This window comes from Dermacentor andersoni, chromosome 2 (genome assembly GCF_023375885.2).
Source record: "Dermacentor andersoni chromosome 2, qqDerAnde1_hic_scaffold, whole genome shotgun sequence".
Lineage (NCBI taxonomy): Eukaryota > Metazoa > Arthropoda > Arachnida > Ixodida > Ixodidae > Dermacentor > Dermacentor andersoni.
The window spans coordinates 176661682-176682800 of NC_092815.1; the positions used below are offsets into that span (position 1 = coordinate 176661682).

Consider the following 21119-nt stretch of genomic DNA (forward strand, 5'->3'; position numbering starts at 1 on the left):
TCTGTGAGTGGTGGCGCTGGCTAACACTCCCAGCGTTCTACTAGGACACATAAATACCTAAGAAAGTGGATGGGGAAACAGCGCCGCGGTAGTTCAATTGGTAGAGCATCGCACGCGAAATGCGAAGGTTGTGTGTTCGGTTCCCACCTGCGGCAAGTTGTTTTTTCATCCACTTTAATTTACATTAATTTATCGTTTCTTTATTTCTTTTATTAAGCACAAGTAATTTTCCCTATGTAGTCTTTGGTGTCAGTGTTTGTTGGCTTCTTATGATATGACTAATAAAAATCGGGCCCCTCGGTTAACCCCCTTTCTTCTCGTTTATTATCGAAAAATAAGAGATAGAGTACACCCCCCTCCCTCCTTCTTTCTACCTAGAGTAGTAAATTGTACGCTCGTACCCATTCCTCGTGACCACGTGACCTCCAACATTGGCCGCGAGGGAGGACGGCGCGCGTCAAGCCACCATCAGTGTCGGCTCACCCTGGTACACTTTCCTTCACACCCACAGCATACGGCACGCGGGGAACGGTAGGATCTTATCGCACTTGGACTTTATACGGAACGTCATCAGCAAAGATTGCGCCCACGATGACGGCGAAAATTTGCCTGGAGCGTTTATACAACTGCTATTGCAATAAAATGAATGCTTAATGGCTTAGAATATATTTAATGCAAGAAAGGAAAAATAGTAAGGAACCGACGAAACGCCGGCCGCGTCCTCGTTTTTGCTTTTTGCTTTGTTTTGTATTTATAGCGCTCTCTTTAGTGAACTCCAACCAGCCCAACAAGTTCTTCCACTGTTCCTTCTTCTCTCTCATTCTCTTTCATTTAACCTTTCGTGTTTTCTCTTCCTATATATCTGCCACACGCTAAGAACAAACGGAGTAATGCAAACGCCCTTACGCAGGACTCGGAATTCACGGCATGTCCCGTTTTAAATTGCATTTTGAAGAGTCCTCTGTTGTTGGTTTTTTATTTTTTTTTTTTTTGGGGGGGGGGGGGGGTTAGTTTACTTGCGCCCTACCAGTTTGAGCGTACTTTACTGAAAGTTATAACGTTCGAATTTGGAGTTAAATATAGAAGAATAAGGTTCTCCCTTTTAATTAGATTGCGTTACGGGGCTGCAAATAGGGCCTTCTTTCTGAAAGCAGAAAGTTGGGCTAGATAAAAGTTGCACATTAGCACCATTTAGGGGAAAAAAAACACACCTCTAAAGAAAATAAGACAGTTGTTTTCCAGTCACGAGTCCTCGACTTTCCCAGACGTCGAAATGTGAGCCCTATTACATGTGCACGTCTCCAGGTACTTAATCCTGATTTATTTTCTTTACCAAGAGGACTCCGGGCCCACTTCGTGTGCAAGACTGCGTTAGAAATAATATCACATTGGATATTGCATTCAGTATTCGGAGCTCGCTTTTCTTGAATGTCACTATACCATTGGATTCAATTCGATAAAAAGAAATACTGACTATTCGAACACCCCGAGAACTATAACGTAACCCTACGAAGAGATCAAACTTCGACGTGAGCTAAGCGAATAAATGTAATCACCTTCCTCATTGCTGAGTACTGCTCGACCCTTCTCTAGTTCGGCCGAAAGCGGAACGAATGCCGTAACGGCGATTTCAAACCAAATCAAATCAAATCAATATTTCCCAGAAAGAAAATATTCTGGGGAGGTTCACTGAATTAAAAGCTGTCATGGACAGCTTGGACAGCTTGACTAAGCCTTCGAGCAGCCGCGGATGCGTTTTCGACGTCGCGCACATATCAACCCTGCGTAGGGCCTCTTTCGAAACCCGCGAATACAGGGCAGTTGGCGCTCGCGAAACACGGGAAAACTAACCGCGTCCTACATAAACGATAGGCCCCGCTAGTACCACCTGGGACAATGTAAACATTGCCGACCCGCGCAAAGCTCCTCTGCTGTTCTGTCCGCCCGCCTACACGGGGATTTCCTGTCTACTACTTTTCTTTCTCCCTTTCAGAGAAACCAAGTGACGAGGCCGAAAGAATCGGGTAGAGTTGGAAAGGGAAAAAAAGGGGGGTTAGGGGCAAGGGAGGGGAACAATTGGAATAGCAGCAATCGATAACGAGCCCTTTAAATAAATCCGCGTGGCTCGCGGGCCGCGTCGCGAACGTCGAGCCACACAGGCATGCACTGCTGCTGGAAATGGAGAATAGAAAGCGAGGGGGAAAAATGTCACCATTTCTTTATCTAGGAATAAAAGTAACGTATGTGACGAAGGGTACGTATTCTCGCAGATGCTCTGAAGAGGGTGACACGTTTATTTCTCGCGAACCGCGCGTTTTGTGTGTGTGTTTGTAGTTTTTATTTCTTTTTATTACATGGAAGCAACCGTTAAGGAGAAACTGAGGTAGGGGTTTGGCTATGCAAGAAAAAACGGGGAATCTTATTTCAATTCATTATGAGTTGAAACTTTCCACGGGGAAAAGAAGCCGTGACATTGGGCCACTTCGACGTTTTATTCCGATAGTAATTATATGGACATTCCAAGCACTCTTTTTTTGCCGTCCCCGTCGGCGTTGCCGTGAGGTTCCGTATTTAGGTATATGACATGCGGTATATGCGCGTTATGTTGCCGCACGATTCTATCAGTAAAGTTGCTCATGCCAGGTCTAAGATTCTTGTCAAAATTATTTCTCGGAATTGTGATAATGGCAGCCCACAAATAAATGTCACGAAACAAAACAGCGATAACCCATACCTTTTCCCTTAAATATTCACAGACATAGAGATTAAAAGTGCGAAACAATAACAAAGATCAAACCTGGAAATGTAATTTTATTGGCGCGGTTGTGCAGTACCTCTGGGATCGGTCCAGGAAAAAGGTTTGAAACGTACCCGATACGGAAACGTGGTGGTAATTAAAGTCACTAAGAAAGACGTTGGCTTTAATTAATAAACATAAATGAAATTGTCCGATGGCAGGATTCAAACACGGCGTCTCTACCGCAACAGCAGGTTGTTATTTACTTAGACAGCTTACGTTTACTTCAGTTCATGCTGCCACTACAGCTACGAGCTTTTATTCGTGTAATATTCTAACACGGTTGCTATCGTATTCATTGCTTCGCCGTTATGGCGAAACGGTGATTTTTTTTCTCTTTAGTGCACACCTGGAACAGTGATAGCTGACTGTAAAGTGGTATTGCAAGATTAACCATTGAATTCACGGGGGTGGGTTTCCGATGCTAAAACTTATTTGCTTACTGATACACGTCTCGTCGAGAGATTCGGTCGTTAAGCTAACAAAGGGCACATCGTCGTTTGACAGAAACGATTATGGCACAAAATGGTTATTTCAGTTTGCGGTGCCGGTCCACAAACAAATGAACAAATGAGCTAAGGCGACAAAATGTTCGATTACTATAGGTCAACTAAAGTAGACAAAGTGACGTAGGTAAGTTAGGTACAGGCTTGGGCGGGGGGGGGGGGGGGGGGGGGGGGTGTAGTAAGTTTATTTGACTGATAAAATGAACAACAGAGTGCAGCTCTCTGCCACAGGGCGCGAATCAATTGATTCACCCGCCACGGTAGCACAGTGGCTAAGTTGTCGCACTGCGTGCTGAGCTCGCGGTTTGCGGGTTCGAATCCAGGCCGCGCGCCGGCCGCATTTACGTGAGGAAGAAAGGCAGGAGCGCCCGTGTACTTAGATTTTGGGCGCACCTTAAAAGAACCTCAGGTGGTCAAAAATTAATCCGAAGTCCCCCCACCCTCCCCCCGTAATCAAATCGTGGTTCTGGCTCGTAAAAATACGGAATTAATTTTTTTCTCGTTGCCTGAGAACTATTACTAATCACCAAGGCGCGCAAACTCCGTTACAAGGAAAGAAAGGAGCGACGCGCAAATAGAACAACATTAAAGCAAAACAAACAACAAATAAAGAAAAAAAGTCTCCACTGTGACCCAGATCGCATCGTACAGATGGCCACGCGCCCAAAAACCGCGACAGCCTATGCGGCGTTACGATAGGTACTAAAAACAGAACACGACGACACGAAAGGATGCGCGAAATCGAGCGGCGTATAAAAAAAAATGAAATAATAATAATTGGAAAAATAAAAGAGAGAAGATAGCAAGACCGCGCAGTGGCTACGTGCTCGTGAATGCACCCTAGAGAAACGAGAGGATCGAGAGCGAGTAATAAACATAACGCGGGAAGCAAACAAACAAGCCAAGAACGAAGCCGACGCGGTGGACGCGCGCGCGCATGCACATACGGGCGGCAGCGATTTTAACCCTCCCCGGCTCGTTTGCCGAGAGTTATTGGCCCATTCGGCGGCGCGGGCCCATATCTGCGCACGACCATCGCCGGCATAAAAAGCGAGAGCGGAAGGGAGACGGGGAGAGAGGGTTCGCGTTAAACACGGCCCAGTGTGAAAAGCGATGGCCCTTTACGCGTCGCTTTGGGGGAGTATTTCGATCGCCGCGTCGTCGGCCTCGTCGGAGCCTGCGCCGAGGTGCCGCCCCATAATGCGCGCTCTAGGTGCCGATGAAGAGGTGCCCGCCGATCTCTTGGCCGTGGACCGTTCGCGCTGATCGCTTCGGCGAATCCTTGAGTCGGAACGGAACTGCCGGTTGCACGGCGCCGTCGTGTTTATTCTCCGGCACGGTGCCTTGCGTTCGGTATTCCTTCGGCGTAGTTTGCTTCTGCAGTTCGTCGTTCACACGTGCACGTGTGCGCGTGTGCGTATGTATACTTACTAGCACAGGTACGTACGTAAGTAAATGAATGCATGCATGCCATACATACATACATACATACATACATACATACATACATACATACATACATACATACATACATACATACATACATACATACATACATACATACATACATACATACATACATACATACATACATACATACATACATACATGTTCCTTCCAGTAAGGTAACGGTCGACTGACGCACGCGAATCATGTCCTCGGTACTTTGAATTACCCAGGTATTGTATACAAGGTCTCATGCAAGGACTGCCGCGCCGCTGCCCACGCGGTGGCAAATCTGGGGAACTTAAGAAGTGCTCAACGGCTCACGTAGCCAAAGGGAAGTCTGTTAGAAAGGCACTATCTTAACAGAGAGGCCTTTCTACTGGTTGGGACTTGGCGGGCATCGTCGCAACGGAGAAGCCTCCGTAGACGATATTTCTCCTGGAATCCTTTGAATTTTCAGTAGGGGTGGGTGAATGTTCCAAGCTTCCAGTACGAATCGAATATTACTCGATAGCTATTCGTTTTCGCCTTGGTATTCGAAAATGAACTATTACATATTTTCGAATGTCGAAACTAAACAAATATCTTGCAAAAACCGATTGTTAAAATCGGGTAACTGTTCTCCGCCTCCTAAATAAAGTATCGCACATTTAGGAAATGAAACGAAAAAATTTTTCGAAGCAGGCAAGACACAAAGTGGGTAACGCGTCTTTGTTTTCGGTTTCGTGGCAGAAGCCTGCATGAAAAGCTGGAATTCTTGCTTGTATTCTCTAATTTAGTGTTTCTTGTAGTCCGGTCACATAGCAGTTCTATCCCTTACGCTACAGCAAGGGATGTGTTCTTCGGAATGGGCCCTTTTACACATGTCTGCGGCACACAATCTTTCAGCAGCTTTTTCTTTTCTTGTCCCACAACCTCTAATCCAAACATTTATTTAGTCTATTTTTGGAGACCTGGTGCTACAGCAACCTTTCATTCTTGGAAACATTGTGCGCGACCAGGCTGTAAACATATCGAGAGGCTGTTCGCGCACTTAGTTTGTTGACAATTAGTGTCCGTGCGTTTAAAATTGAATCTAGTTGCCCGAATAGTTGGCTGTCTTTTATTCACTAGTCAGCACAAGCGTGGCATCTAATTATACCGAAATGTGTGCCTGATACAAATATACGTGTTTGCATTTGATTATTCCACATTAGATCCGATATTCGACGCTTACTATTCGTATTCGATGCGTGTTCGAAAAATTTTGTATTCGCCCACCTCCAATTTTCAGGCGACGCAATTGTTGAAGTGATAATATGTTCCAGACATCTATGGAGTCGCACTGCATTATCTAATCCGAATTTAGGCAAGAGCCATTGTACGTTAAATTTTATTTTCAACAAGAGACCCCTGTTGGCCCCGCAACGTCCGTTTTGCGTGTACTTATCCTTTTTTTTTTTCAAGATTGTTTTATTTTTCGCGATAGGCTTGTACAGTCAACCACAAAAGCTTACGGACCATGAGACGTCAGAAAACGTTCAAATTCCGAGCAGCCTGTAACAGTAGTCAGTAAAACCGAACATGTCAATGTTGTTGACATATACTGGTAGATGCTGTAAATGCGAATACTAGGCTGCGTTGTGAGGCTGCGCAGATATTCAGCTTTTTCTCGGATCTCATGTCCCGTAAAATGTTGTGGTTGACTGTGCATACGAACAGGCAGACAGTTGAGGCTATTACGCTACCGGAACCGAAGAAACCAGGGAAGAGCAAAATAATCTCAATCTGCTGTCACGTTGTGTCTATTTCTATCAGCGGAAGAGGAACGGCATTTGAAATTTAAGGAAAGCGAAATTAAATCCTGCGATTCTACGGGCCAAAACGACGACTTGATTGTGAGGCGCTCCGCAGTGGGCGAGACTCCGGATAAATTTCGACCACCTCGAATTCTCCAACGTGGACTCAAACGCACGGACGTTGCATTCCGCGGCCCACCGAAACGCGACCGCCATTGCCGGGATTTGATGCAGCGACCTCGAGCTAAGCTTTGCAACGCCAAAACCTCCAACCAACCACGGCGGGTCGGAAGTTTCTTTTTTACTGGAAAAAGAAGCAGAGAAGGCTCGAGGAAGAGAACGAGAACGCGATGAAACGGGAGCACGAGAGCGCACGCGTTTGCACCAGGTCATTCCTATGTTGCAGAATCAAGCGTCCTTCCTTTCCTTAGATCACTATCATCATCATCATCATCATCATTCCTAAAGTCGGCCCTCAGGGGAACACACTTGCGTCCCTGCTCCAACGACTGAAGTGAAGCCTCCAGGATTGTGTGCTCTGAAGTAGTTCTCCGCCAGTACGAGACAATGCGGCATCGCGCACCCGTCTGTGTGCAGGGTAGCTCGAAGCCTACGAAGAAAGGAAGTCATTATTATCAACTCCGGGTCCTCCAACAGGGCGTCACCAGATACGTCGGGTGTAGCATCAGCTTTGAGACGTTAAAGGGTCTCTAAAGACAAAAGCACTGGATCAGTGTAGACTGCTTAGGCGGTCTTTCAACATTCTGCGCGTTCACCTCGTGGTATAAACAGTGCGGAAATGAAGGTGAAAAGTTGTGTCAATTTATTTCGCGCCGAAACCCCAGTGTCTGTACGTCGTCGTGAATGTCGCAGATTTCAAAGTAGTATTAATTCGTGCATCTGTGTTTTTCGCCGTTGTGTCTCAGTTAGAGTTATTGACACTTGTTCAGTTCAGTCATTTGTTCTTTTAGCTTATACGATATAATCAATGTTTACTGATGGAAAATCAACGCTGTCCGAGCAGGCGCTGTCAGAATATTCTGTTGCGGCATCAATGCAAGCTGGTGCTTGAACTCCAAGACGGTGACGGGACTTATGCTTCGTCCTTGCACCTTCGTTTGTATCACCAAAACTAAAGAGTAGCATAAGGAGAAAAGTGGCTTTTTGTTGTTGTTTTTGTTTTGCAGAAGGACAATATACCACTATACTAACACAGCTTTGTCGGTAATGTAAGAGCGTAATGCTACTACTAATAATGCAGCAATACGGAAGGACTGCAGACACAATGGGTCAAATTTTAGATCACATATGCCTATGTGACTGGTGTGTTTCAAGAACGTGCGTTAGAGACTACATTACGGACTGAAGCGTCAGAGACTAACCGCGAACGCTGGACCAGCTGTGTGCCACTTAAAAGCTCATCGAGGGATCGCGTATAGGGATGAATCTTATCCGGATCACCGCACCGCACTGCTAATCTCGCATCGTTTCCGGACGACCAGTATACGTAATACCTTAATTCAGCCGCTTAGAAGCTTTTCTCGAGTTCGACGACATCCGTATCGTACATCTTCGTTCGATTTATTTTATTATATATTTCTTTCTTCCCCGCTTCATCTTGCCTCGATCGCATGACAGTTCCGCGGCGATATATTTGATTCCGCTTCCCGTTTGCAGATGTCGGTCTTCTCGGCCCCGGGTGGGTAGCAGATAGTGCGTTTCAACTTTTTTAACTAAAAAAAAACACGTTTACGAAAAATTAAAGTAGGTAGAAAACCAACGTGCTTCAACGTAGAAGATGGCACCCAAACCCTCGATCGCAAAGAACAGACTGCAGGAATCTCTGCGTCCGCGCGGCCCGTACCAACAACATCGGATCCGAAGCAACGACGTCGATACAACGGCTATACAACGGAAGGGCGGGCATATGGAAGCGCAACTCGAAGTCGAACACCCAGGAGCGCACGCCTGACCGCAATTACCTGCGCCTCAGAACCGTGCAGCAGGGTGGGGGAGCTACGGCTCTTGCTTTTGAGCCGGGTAACACAGTGTATACGAGTCAGAGGAGGGAGAAAGAGAGAAAAAACAATAACAACAGTGAGGTTATCAAAAGAGCATGTCTGGTTGACTACCCTTATATTCATCATGGATATACCTGGAGAGTGGGAAAGTGATCAAAGCAAGAATGTAATGCAAGAGAAAATATTGGACATAGTCGATGCAGACAATGCACGCACACGAGAGTTTGGTATATGTTTATAGCAGAATTTTTTTAGTGAAAGTGATTTGTAGAATTATGCATTTTCTCGTCGCCACTGCGTCATATCGCGTAACGGAAGCAACAGAAACAACCACAATTATGAATGGTCCCGCGCTGTTGTTTAACATCCATGGCGGAGAAATTGGATGTGTACTATTCCGACGTTACAGACTAAACGCATATCCATATGGAGGAGGAGATTTGCCGCGGTACGCTCGTCGCATTTGACGGTGCGATCTCTTGAGTGGCTCAGTCGTACGAATTCGTCGTACCATTTTGCGCAATATTTGTACTGGTTTTCTTACATTCATCGTTTCAAACGTACTGAACGTTTTTGTATGTCGTGCTCCTCGCCTCATTTTCACTGACGAATCCTCGGCCGTTTTCTTCGGCTTTTGTCACCCTCTGATGTGAAACAACGAAGTAAAAATGCGTCCACAAACGCTACAAACGGCTTGGATCAATTGCTGCAATAACATCATTTAAATACGCACATTATGCTGTTCGTAGCTGCGGCACTTAATGACATGCGATCAGGCCTCGCGGCCAACGCCGGGAGTGCAGTCCAGGATATTGTAAAAGAACGTGGTGCGCGCTGGTCAGTCAAGAACAAAAGGCTTTACACATGATGCGAGACGATGTGCCTGGATGCGTGCATCGCCGTGGCGTCCTCCCAAGTGTCCCGTTTTCTTTTATTCTCTGAATATTTTCTGTTTCTCCCGATACGCTGGAAATGCATCCTACGGTAGAGAACTTCGCGAGACCAATCTATTTCGATGTTAATCTCATCGGTTGTTTCTTCGCACTTCCCCTCTTCTAGAGATTTCTTATTGTACCTTCATGATGACTGTTCAATAAAAGAAATATTCATTATACTTGCGTTCACTCAGTTATCGTTATCGTAATTACGTGTTCACACCTCAGATACATTTCTGAAATCCAACCGATTCTCGACCAACCTCTCTGACCGGGTAGGGATGCCGCTGCTTTTAAGGCCATCATGAACATCATCAAAAGGTTGAGGTACAATACCAAACATCGATAGCTTCTATAGGTGGCATCCTCGGGGGGTCCACGGTGAAACCAACGAGGCTCCATTCAAGTGCTGCTGCGTTCTCCGACCACATCGAGTATAATGACCGCATAAGGAACACATCGGCTGCAGGCGTATGCGATAGCGAAACTCGGCTCACTAGCTGTCTATGTTGCAATTTTGGCGCCAGGCAAAGAACGAAGGACTACGTAGCAAGAAACGACGAGCACGAGCTCTAGCGTGTATTGCAGCGTTTACACGAGTGCGACAATAGCGTATCGCATTTCTTAGCTCATCATGGTAACAACGCGAATGCGTTTACACATGGAGCGTCCCCCTTTCGTCTGAACCAAGCCAGAACCTAAGCCAGAACCTAAGCCAGAACCGGTTTCCGGTCAGTGCCTTTCGCCGGTGAAAGGAGGAGAGCACACTCCAGCAGAAGGCGTTCTCAGTTTTCCGCGTCTTCTTCGGTGCGATACGCCAGCGTCTACGCCCACCGCGTGAGACGACTTGCCTCGTCTGGAACCATCATCTCACGTATTCCGCTTCCTAGCGAATCACCGCACTTTGCATGGATACGACAGAACGTTGTATTTTTCCCGCCGGTCCGTGCGTCTAAACTCGATCAAGCTCACGCAACGCTTCTGTCATTGCGAAGGCGACCCGTTTCGACCCTCCCAGTTGCAGTCTGAACATTCCGAGCTCTGACGTAGCCTAATTTCATGCTAATTTGTGGGCCGTGTGCCGGATGTTCAGTGGCGCCGGACGAGTGTGTGCCGTAAGATGCGTGTCGTATTCTTGCGTTGTTCTCCGTCTTTCTTTTCTCTCCCTTTAATTCCCTCCTCTTCTTCCTCACTAAATGTGCAATTTCCCGTGAATCGCTCTCCTGTTCATCGCTGACAATTATTTTTTTATGTACATTTTCCATTCTGTGGAGTTGGCAGGCGTCGTGGTCCCTTTTCGTAGCAGTTCACTTGCTCCAGCTAGCCCTTTACTTTGCCTGGATGCTATCGTTTCTATATATACACGTGTACCTAGTAAATGTGATGTGCCACTTGTCACATTCGTGTAAACGCCCCTCACGGCATCCAACCAGGCTGCGCGGATTCCACAAAACGTAGCCGTGGATTGGTGCCGCGCTCCTTGTCTCGGTCGAGGCGGCTGCATGCTGCTTGCCCGAGGGGAGGAAAAACGGCGGGCCCGTCGGTCGGTCGGTGCGCTGCTCCTCGTCCGTGATTGTAGGAGGGCCCGGGGATCAATACCGGGTCTGACCTTGAACAGCGGCGCGTGACTAGCTGCCGCGGGAAAAAGAAAAAAAAAATCAGGAAGGAGAGGAAAAGAAAGGGCGTCCGGTTAGTTTCGCGCTTCGCTTCTCGCGATCATGGCACTATGTGGCCGCTGGCGCGTGGGGCAAAGTAAATAGCCGCGAGAGCATGGCCAGAGAACGCGAGAAGAAGCCGCCGCCGTGCACACGGGGGGAGCGCCCGGAGAGCTCTTGTAGTATGTAGTGGGTCGGTCGTGCCAGCTGGGCCGGAGAGAAATCGAGGGAGCGCCCCGGTGCGAAGCTGCGGCTGGTCAAGAAAGAAGCCGAGTCCGACGAGGAAGGCCCGGGAGCCGGAAACTGACGGCTCGGTGGGCACTCAAGTTCATACGCGACGCCAAAGGATGCGCGGAAGGAAGGCTGTTCCGCAAAGTGTGGGTTTCCACCGGTCGTGGTAGATCAGTGGTTAAGGCATTGCGCTGCTTTTAGGACGAGATCGAGGGTGCGATTCCGGCCGCGGCAGCCTTATTCCGACAGGGGGCTAATGCAGAAAAAAAAAAAGGAAAGACGCACGTGTACCTTGCATCGGGTGCACGTTTAAAGAAAACCCAGGTGATGAAAAAATAATTCCGGGTCCCCCACTTTGAAACCTCTTTGAAAGGAGGCAGGAGGAAGATGCGCTGATGGAGCGTTATGAGTGCGAACACCAGGCCTGTTTGGGACCTGGAAACATACAGTGATACCTGACACACACACACACACACACCCAAATGCTCTTACGCCGGAGCTATGCGTAAGAGCAAATTCCAGCCAATCCCGATGCTGCGCGTAATATAAGTGACGGCGGTCGCCCAATGGTAAAGAACAATTACGAACATAAATATTTGTCAATCCCGTCCCAGATCTCTCTTCTTTCTTTTCAGACTATGGGTTTGTTCTAGCCGGTAACTTCATGGTCACAGAGTAACAGTGGGAAAAAAAATTCACCGACGATTACGATACACCCTAATGCGAAATTTGAGCGCAGCTCTACACCTGCTTTCATTTGACGATATATTGGCTGGCGCGGACAATCTGTCTCATGCGGTACGTTGCAAACGGAGTGAATTGTGGCACGAATGCCTCGCTAATCGGGAAATCGCGTGGGCAGGATTCACAGCATCCGCCGCAGACAGACCTCCGCTCATGCAGCGCTTTGTGTCCATACAGATGATGTGTGCTACTCTGGCGCCATCTCGTAGCCAACGTCGCCACAGAGCCCGTCTTCCGCGGCACTACGCTTGTCCCGCTTTCGCTGTACCCTCCTCCTCCGCTTTCCGCCTCATGTTATCGCTGCACCCTCCTCCTCCGCTTTTCTCCTCACGTTCGTTTCGCTATCACAGTCTTTCATACCCCGCTGCGATCCGCGTTCGCTATTTTATCCTTCGCTACGCTCGTTCGCCCGATTACGAAGGACGCCGACATTCGCCGCAGGAACGGGCGCCCAAAGCGCTGCGCTCTAAAAAAGATTAAGGACAAAGAAAAGCGCACACCTTGTCGTTTTCTTTGGCATTGGTCTTTGGCTCACGCTGTTCATTTGTTATCAAGACTAACGCGCACACGCTGAAGAGCACGTGGTTCCGCATTGTCTCACGGTGGAATCAGTTGCCTTCAGTTTTTCGAGCGGTCAGCCGAGCGAGCTGGCTATATAGTGTTCAAACCATACAGATGCTGCGATGACGGTGGCACATTCAGTGGTAAACAAAAGCGGAGACCGACCACACGAAAGGGTCAGCGCGGAGTCAGGCTTCGGTTTCCGCACTGGGGAGCTGGAAAGCAAAGCGTTAACACAACGGTAACGCCACCCTTCTTTTCCGTAGGCTGCGTATAGCCGCCAGCTTTTCCGCGGCAACCCTTCGTTTTAGCTCTGCGATTCTTTGCTTTCGATAATCTGCGCTCAGCATTGTTCGAGTGTTCGACACGGTGAGGTATTATTAAGGAAAAAAATTACTAAAACAGCAACACAATTTTAAGAGGGGATGAGACAGAGTATCGATGCTCGTTTCCAGGTCCCGGCCAAGCCTGGCGCTCTCACGTATAACGCTTGACAAGTGCTCGTTCCTCGTCCCCTTTCCCCTCCCCCCCTTTTTTTTTCAAAGAGGTTATTGTTTCATGTCGCGAAGGTCCCCCGCGGTTTGAACGCGCAAGGGGCACTCAGGAGTTTCTTGATGCATTCGGTAAATAGCCAGTAGCTCTACACCGATTCTGTGCGGACGCGTCTGGTAACCACTGCATTGTTAACTATAGTTAACAATGCAGTGGTTACCAACTTATAAGTTACACCCATAAAAGTGAATATAAGGGGGTAAATCGGCCTGTAACTCAAACCCTTGTAACGTTTTTGGGAGTAGGGGTGTACATTATTTTGCCATGACTGCAGGGCCGAACGACGCACGCTCATAACGAAGTGCTGAGCACGAGGTCGCGGGATCGAATGCCGGCCAACGGCGGCCGCATTTCGATGGAGGCGAAATGCGAAAACACCCGTGCACTTAGATTTAGGTGCACGTTAAAGAACCTCAGGTGGCCAAAATTTCCGGAGTCCTCCACTACGGCGCTTCTCATAATCGGAAAGTGGTTTTGGCATATAAAACACCATAATGTAATTTTTAATAACGAAGTACATGGTTCATCACAGATAGTTTTCCTTTCATGTAACGGGGCTCCATTCTCGTGACGCATTACGTCACGTGTCCATATAACGACAGGATACTCCTCCTTTAATGTATCAGCTGGATATATGCCCCGTTCAATCGACACCTTCATTATTGTTTCTTGCCGTTCGGTGCCTTGTAATAAACGCAATAACGCCTCGACAAACACAAGGACAACTTATGGAGCTGCAGCAGCCTGGATCCACAAAGAAAGCCCATACGCTAGAGAATTGTTCGCACGCGCAAATTCCACCTAATCCTGATGTTGCACATGTTATCAGTGAAGGCAGACGTCCCCCAATCGTGGAAAGCATTTACGAACGAAAAGCGTTCGTGAATTCGGCTCCTGTTTCGCAAGAAGCAAATGGCATTCACAAGAACGAAGCAGTGCGAAGGTGTGGGACGTTTATTGTTGCTTGTTTCAAGTGTCACGCTTGCAGAACAACTAAACTGGCCTGACAATCACGCAGCGTCATGCAGGGCCGGGCGGCTTTCGTGTCACCGCTCCGCTTGCCCGCATTCTTCTTTTAAAAGTGACGCACTAAAAAGAACGCTCGCTTCGACTGTCGAGTATTTTTTTTTTTTAATTTGGTTCGCAGCGCAGTGCTGGGGGAGGAACAATGGAGGCTGAAGAGCGAAAAAAAAAAGAAAGAAAGCCACACGCGTAAACTGCAAGAACGCCAAGGCCTGCCCAGAGCAGCTTTCGGCGGCGGCGGCGGCCGGCGTCGGATCCATAAAACCGCGGTGGCCGCGCCGCGAATCCAATTTTAATGCAAAGCCGTCGCCCGAGGAGGAGCAGCACGGCGCCCCAAGGGGGGATTGGGGGGAGGGGGAAGACGGGAAGGGGGGGCTGGCGGTGTGGATAGGGCCTCTCAAGGGTGCGGCCCAAAGCGCGGGCAGCGATCTTGTGTTTTGAGCAGGCGCCTTCCCCCGCGCTTTCCTCTGTCTTCGTGTTTTGTTTCGGCCGGGCGCCAGTAAAGGACAGCGCTGGGCCAACGGAGCGTGCACGAGTGTGCCGACCACGCGCAAGCGCACAAACACGCGCAATCAGGCGCGCTCGGCGGGCACCGCGGGTGAGAGGGGAATAGCGACCGTTCGCCGCGCCTCTTCACGCCGAAGTTCTCTTCCGAGTGGATGTGCCGGACGGTTCGCGTATTCAGTGGCCACTCTCGTAAAGTAAAAGAAAAGCGAAAGGTTGCGGGATAGGTCATACGGAGGGCCGATTCAATTCACCGTGCTGGGCGTTTCGATCGAACAGAGGCCCCAGGAAACAAAGAGAAGGTGGAGAGAAGGTAGTCGTGCACTTGCAGTCTGTGCAGTCACCGAACAACGCAGCTTGGGCACTAAATTGATATATAAAAAAAGAAAGAGCAATGTTTCCGAACGATGTTTCGCGTAGCCTTGTGCATTACTTTGGGCGGACGTGGGCGACAAAGAGTTAATTCAAATTGGTGGCGGCATCTCCGAGGACGTATATGGTGTAAGGACAGGGCGGTGGCTTCGAATCGGAACGCTGTTTTCTGTGGGAAGAAGGGGTGCGCATTTTGCATGTGCTACCTCGATCACCAGGAACAGTGTGAACCTTGCGTTCCCTTGAGTGCAGTGACAAAGCGAGATGCCTGTGATCCGTGAGTGCAGGATGCTCTATTGCTATTGGCGAGAGCGGCACGTTATGACTGGTGGCGAACTGTACGTGATGATGGTTGTCCATAGTTGCGCTTCGCTGTCTGGGCGGAGTTTTGCGAGATTAAAAAAAAAAAAGCGATAGCTGACACGAGGACGCTTCGTGTTTGGCTAAAGCGGAGTATTTGAGTATCGCTTGTATCACAACAAAAGGCATGCTGAACAAACTTCCTGGGAAGTCATCACCCGTGCAGAGGATATGTACGGGCCGACGCTTCTCTATTGAAACAGCAACGCAGTCAAAGAATGCTTATTAAAGGAAATGGCTATAATGTAGTGGTGAATTGCGTTTAAGGCGACTCGCACCGCAAAAATAAACAGACGAAGGTATAGATTTATAGGAGGAGTAAGGGCTATCAGCGTACTAAGTGCATTCTCAAAAAAAAAAAAAAAAGATAAACATAACGATGATACGAAAATGAAACCGTGACGTTCAGTTCCACTCCTGGCGGTGTCTGACACACGTCTGATACATGATGCGACATTTGAACCGAGCGTCAGTCTTTCGTACAAAATTTGCAGGAAGAACTGTTTGCGACGGCATATCCAGAGAGTGCTGTCGTATTCATCCCTGTGACCTTAACGAGAAATCTTTTTCGCAGTGTCCTAACGCGCGAGGCGCACGACGGTGCGCGTACAAATGATCAGCACTTATTGGGCGCACGTGAACAACGCTGCTTATTCGTGGCGCACCAAGCTAAAAATTCGTCCGTCGCGTCAAAAAAGAAAAATGCAAATCGCGTTCCGGGGCACCAAATCTGTAATAGGTCCCCGGCTCACCTGCGTCACGGCTTGGCATCAAGTACGCGTGTAAAGACTTTAGCACGAAACGTTGACATTGAAGTGGAAATCTTCCTTCTGCAGTAAGGAAGAAACCACTGCGTCCCCACAGAAGCACCTGAGAAAAGCTCGCAAACTTCGCCCTGTTAATGCCTGGATGATGCATTAGAACAACTGTTTCCTGCAAATCTTGATGCACCGACGCTCAAGACTGCAAGTGAACACGTTTAGTTAGCTTCCATTGTAAGCCTCAGTAAAGCATAGATTGAAGCTGCGAACATAGGAGAAATTATATGTATATATATATATATATATATATATATATATATATATATATATATATATATATATATATATATATATATATATATAACCTGAGCATGTGCCAGAAAGGCACGAATTCGGATAGATACGTGCAACCTTAAGTACGCCGTTAGGTAACACGAAGTACGGTCAACGTATCCAGTCAACTACAGAAAGCGAGTAAGAACCAACGAAATGGTCGCCCTAATAAAGTAGAATGTCGCGCCCTCGTTTGATCATCTCGTTTTTTTTTTTTTTTTTTTTTGGAAACAAGGTACGACCCATCACTGACTGCGGCCTCTTCCTTCACTTCTGCCCAACTTCCTTTAGCCACTTCTCCAACCAGACGCGTACTGGAATCACTGTTGAATCAGGCAGTAAGAGTGACAAGACGAGAGAATCAAAAGCGTGGCGCACTGTCGGGACCGCGTTAGTACCCTGCATTCGTCGTGGAGTAAATGTGGTGATCGTAGACGCTGCACCGCCGATCGACGATAGCAGCTCTACGACCATAAAGGCCAAATACACAAGAGCATCCCACTGCGGCGTCCGCCTCCTTCCGGGCACGCCGGCTACGACGCCCGAGAAGAGAGAGAACGTCCAGGTGTCGGTAAACGGGCTTGTCCATAACCGAACACTTCTTTCGGAGCGCAGGGCGCTGAGCAAAGGTTAGGCGAAACTCAGAAACAAGGACGCAGGGGGGTCGCGCGGGACCAGGGCGGCCGCCGAGCTGCTCACCTGTTCTTCAGCGCATGAAGAGACCGGGTCCCAACGAACAGCAGCGACGGCAGCAGAGGAGACCTGGGGATCGCATCGCTTCGCGCTCGCAGCCACAGATCCTCCGCCCGTCGCCGCCGGTCCGCACCGACTGCTCGGTGGCGAGTCCGCGTTGCCCGCCGATCGGCGCCTCTCGGAACGCTGGCCCGCCGCTCAGACTCCGCACTGCTGCACAGTGTGCCGACGCACCACCGCTAGTCCCGCTGGGGTGCTGCCGACGACCACTAGCACTGTATGCCGCCCGTCCGTCCTTCCGTCCGCGAGCGGCCTTTGCCTCTCTCGGCGCCTGCGTTGGCGCTTGCTCGAAGCTTTGCTGCTGATGCGTGCGACGGACTCGCGCCAAAGCACCAGACCTAGTGGAGGAAACTCTCAATACCGAACGCACGGCGAAGGCCCGCCGACTGCGCGGCTTTTAAGAACACCTTCTGGCGGTGTTCAGAATCGCGCGCTAGGGCATGACGACGGAAGCGCCATCTCGATGCTTCGCCGGCAGCCGCACGTAATGTGGTCTTCGTTTTAGCCGCACTCGCAACTATATGAGAGAGCTGCGTTCATTCCACTCGAAGATGTAGAAGATGTCTTCATAGTGCGTTTGGTGTAGCACCGAGATTGAATCTGAAAACTGTCAAGAGTCCAGAAAATAGAACGACGTTCACTCTGATCTTCACTTTCAGAAAGCGAAACCTGGCATCGAGAATCAACCGTGAATTGTATTCATTTTCCCTGCTACACTGTTTCTGATCTGCATGTTACGTTCGTGTTTGGGTTCTAGTTGGCTCACTTAACACCTACGCGAATCGAAAACGTGCATTCTGGGTACCTTCCTCACTTTTCGCAACTTCTAGCGCGCAAAATTCACAAGCAGAGCCGTGGCGAGCCTTGGCGCGATTGATTTTTCATATACCAGATGGCGGCAGCGGCGGTAAGCTTCGCGAATCGTTCTTGCGAGAGGCACCGCGCGAGTCACTGTCGAAGCTCGGCACCGGGGCCATCGATCCACCGAAGAGTTTCGCGACAACGCCGTGTAGCCGTCGGCCGTACCTTTCCGTGCCGGTGGTGGTGGCGGTGGTCGCCAACGGAAGCGGCTAGCGTAGCCACTTCCGGCGGAGACGACCTCTCGTCTCAGCCAATGAGAGCCGCAGCCTGGACGCTGACCCGGCGTCACGTCACGCTGTCGTCATGGAGACATGCCGTAGCTCCGCTCTCTTTCAAAGTTCCCGGGTTCAGCCCGGCCTGCGTCACCGCTCGATCCACTCGCGCGCTCGCGCGCTCGTTAGGGAGCCTTGCTTTTATTTCGGAAGAGTTCGAAATCTTCCATATTTTTCGGTAAAGAGACCGCAGACAGGCGACGACGTTGACGTTAAAGCGATTACTGTAGTTTACGTTGTACTTGTGATCCTCTTGAGAGGATCAACTGTGTCTACAGCAATGTCTGCAAGTTTTTGACTTGACCGATCATACGCACTTTATACGCAGTTACTTCAATAACTTCGAACGGACATTGTTGGTGTGTAGAGGTACATAACCGCTATTTATACCTGCAACTCCGATAACTTTCTGCAGTTAACGGGTCTTTGTGGTTTAGCTAAGTTCTTATTGCGCCAACCATCTTGCGTCATACAACTTATGCATTAGCTAGGTTTACCGTATCTATATACTTTGAGTCATACGCAGTTATGGTTACGATTCTTTGCACCGGCAATATAATCTACAATACACATGTTGATTTTTCTTATAGATAAAGTTGTTCTCTTTCTTTCTATCTCTTGTAAATAAGAGAGATTAAAATCTTCGTATCTCTAGGTACATTTAAGAATGCAGGCTTCCTTTCTTTCCTGATTTACCACCACCTCCCTTTTTCTTTAACATTATCACCAGTAAACACAGTTATGCTTCCCCATACTTATCTGCTGCAGAAGTTTTCAATGGCCATTAAAGTCAGGGCGTTAAATTCAGCGCCGAGGCGTCCCGTATGTGTTGCATTGCATTAATCATCATGGTAGTCTTCTTATGGCGTCGCTAAGTGCCCTCACCTGATTGCTGAAGACGCCAGGCGTAATGCCTTGGTAGTTGAACGTGTGTATAACGGCAGCATAATGGCAGCGATTATGTGATTAAATGCAAAAAAAGGACAGGTATTCAGTTTTTTTGCTGTTCAATTAGTGTTCATTATCCAGTACTAACATCTTTGTTGTTGTTTTGAAGTCTCGCTCACGTCCTACAGTTTCCAGCAAACCAATGCCTGTCTTTGCGAGGAGACGCTGGAACACATTCTGTGCGACTGTCCTTAATATAATGTTCAGTGACAGTCCCTGGCGACTGTCCTGAATATAATGTTCAGTGACAGTCCCTGGCATCCGTTCTAGCGCACCTTGACACTAGACCATTGTCCCTCGACACGATTTTCACATGCCGCCGACAGAAGACATCGCAGGTGAAGGCGACGAAGGGACTACTTCGGTTTTTGAAAGAGACGGGATTGGACAAGCGGCTGTGACAGTGATATCACGTACCACGCCAGACTGATGGACTCTAACGGACGATGTGTGTGTGCTGTGCTATGTGCTCTCTCTCTCTCTCTCCCTTCCCCATCTTTCATGGTCCCCATCCCTCTCCCATGTGTAAGGTAGCAAACCGGTTAAGCTAAACTGGTTAACCTCCCTGCCTTTCCTTCTCCACTTTTTCCTTCCTTCCTTCCTTACCGTTTTCGGCAGCGCCCGAATAAAAGTCACGCGGTGGAGCTCTTGTTCTTTGTATTCTAAAAAAATTCTGTATTTTATCTAGTTGAATAGCACAAAGGGTACCTTTTGTGCAAGTATTGCAGACATACAGGTACGCGAGGCACAGTATAGACTTATCGGACACAGATATCACAATTCCAACTGGCATGTAAAGTCGCGCGCAATGCACTTTTCAGGTCCTGTAACATTCTATAACTTTCGTATCCACCTGTAAACTTGCTATAAGAGGCTTAACTAAATTAAAACTCGGAATGTTGAAGAACATGTGCAAGAACAATGATTTTGAGTTGATTCGGTGTCTGTAAGATTCAATACTTCGTTATACGTGGTTAGTACTTGGTAATGCTTGGTTACCACACGGCCACACGGCTTCCTGGGAGCTCCGGCAACTGTGGCGAGGCAAAACACAGTTACGCAAAACTACGACGAAAAAAAAAAAGAAATAGCAAGCTTCTGCGGCGCGACAGTAAATTTAATAATGCATGGAGGCATTGCAGCAGGTGTAGGGGGCTCTTGTGTCACTACGCGATAGTTTCCTTGTACGTGTTTCAAGGGGCCTTGAACCAGCGCTTGGTCTTGGAGAAATAACATAGTCCGCGGGTAGCATGTGCTGCTGTGAACATCTCAGGAAAATTTTGCTGTCGTACGCGGTGCACGGACCAAGCAAACGGATCACGAAGTTACCTTTCTCTCAAACGCTCTCTTTTTAACAGGAGGCGCTGCCCTCCCTCTCTTCTAGACGCAATATTTCCTCATCGGACGCACTATTTCATCATTCCCTTAGACGGCTGCTGTTGGCCGACAGCTGACATGAAGCTGCTGTAGACTACATGGCGTAGGTACCGCGGCCTCCGCGGGGTGTCGCCACGAGTCCACTGGCTGAGCGCACTGCGGCTCACTGAGGACAATCGCGTTTGGCTTATGTTTAGCGCGTCGTAGGGACCAAAAGCGGAAGTCGCGGGGTCTACGTTAACATTAAAAATTAAATCTTAACACTGCGCGCCACGGTGACATTTAGAAGGCGGAGCGTTGTGGGCACGCCCCACGGCACCGTAGCCTCC

General features: G+C 48.6%; 1 protein-coding gene across 1 annotated transcript in view; it reads right to left on the minus strand.

Annotated features, from left to right (window-relative positions):
- LOC126540408 (acetylcholinesterase-like) overlaps nt 1-17637 on the minus strand; it is a 181305-nt gene extending 163668 nt beyond the window's left edge. The window contains exon 1 of the mRNA XM_050187223.3: nt 17279-17637. The gene's annotated coding sequence lies outside the window, so the exon portion shown is untranslated. The remainder of the gene's footprint in view (nt 1-17278) is intronic.
- Nucleotides 17638-21119: the final 3482 nt, after the last annotated feature.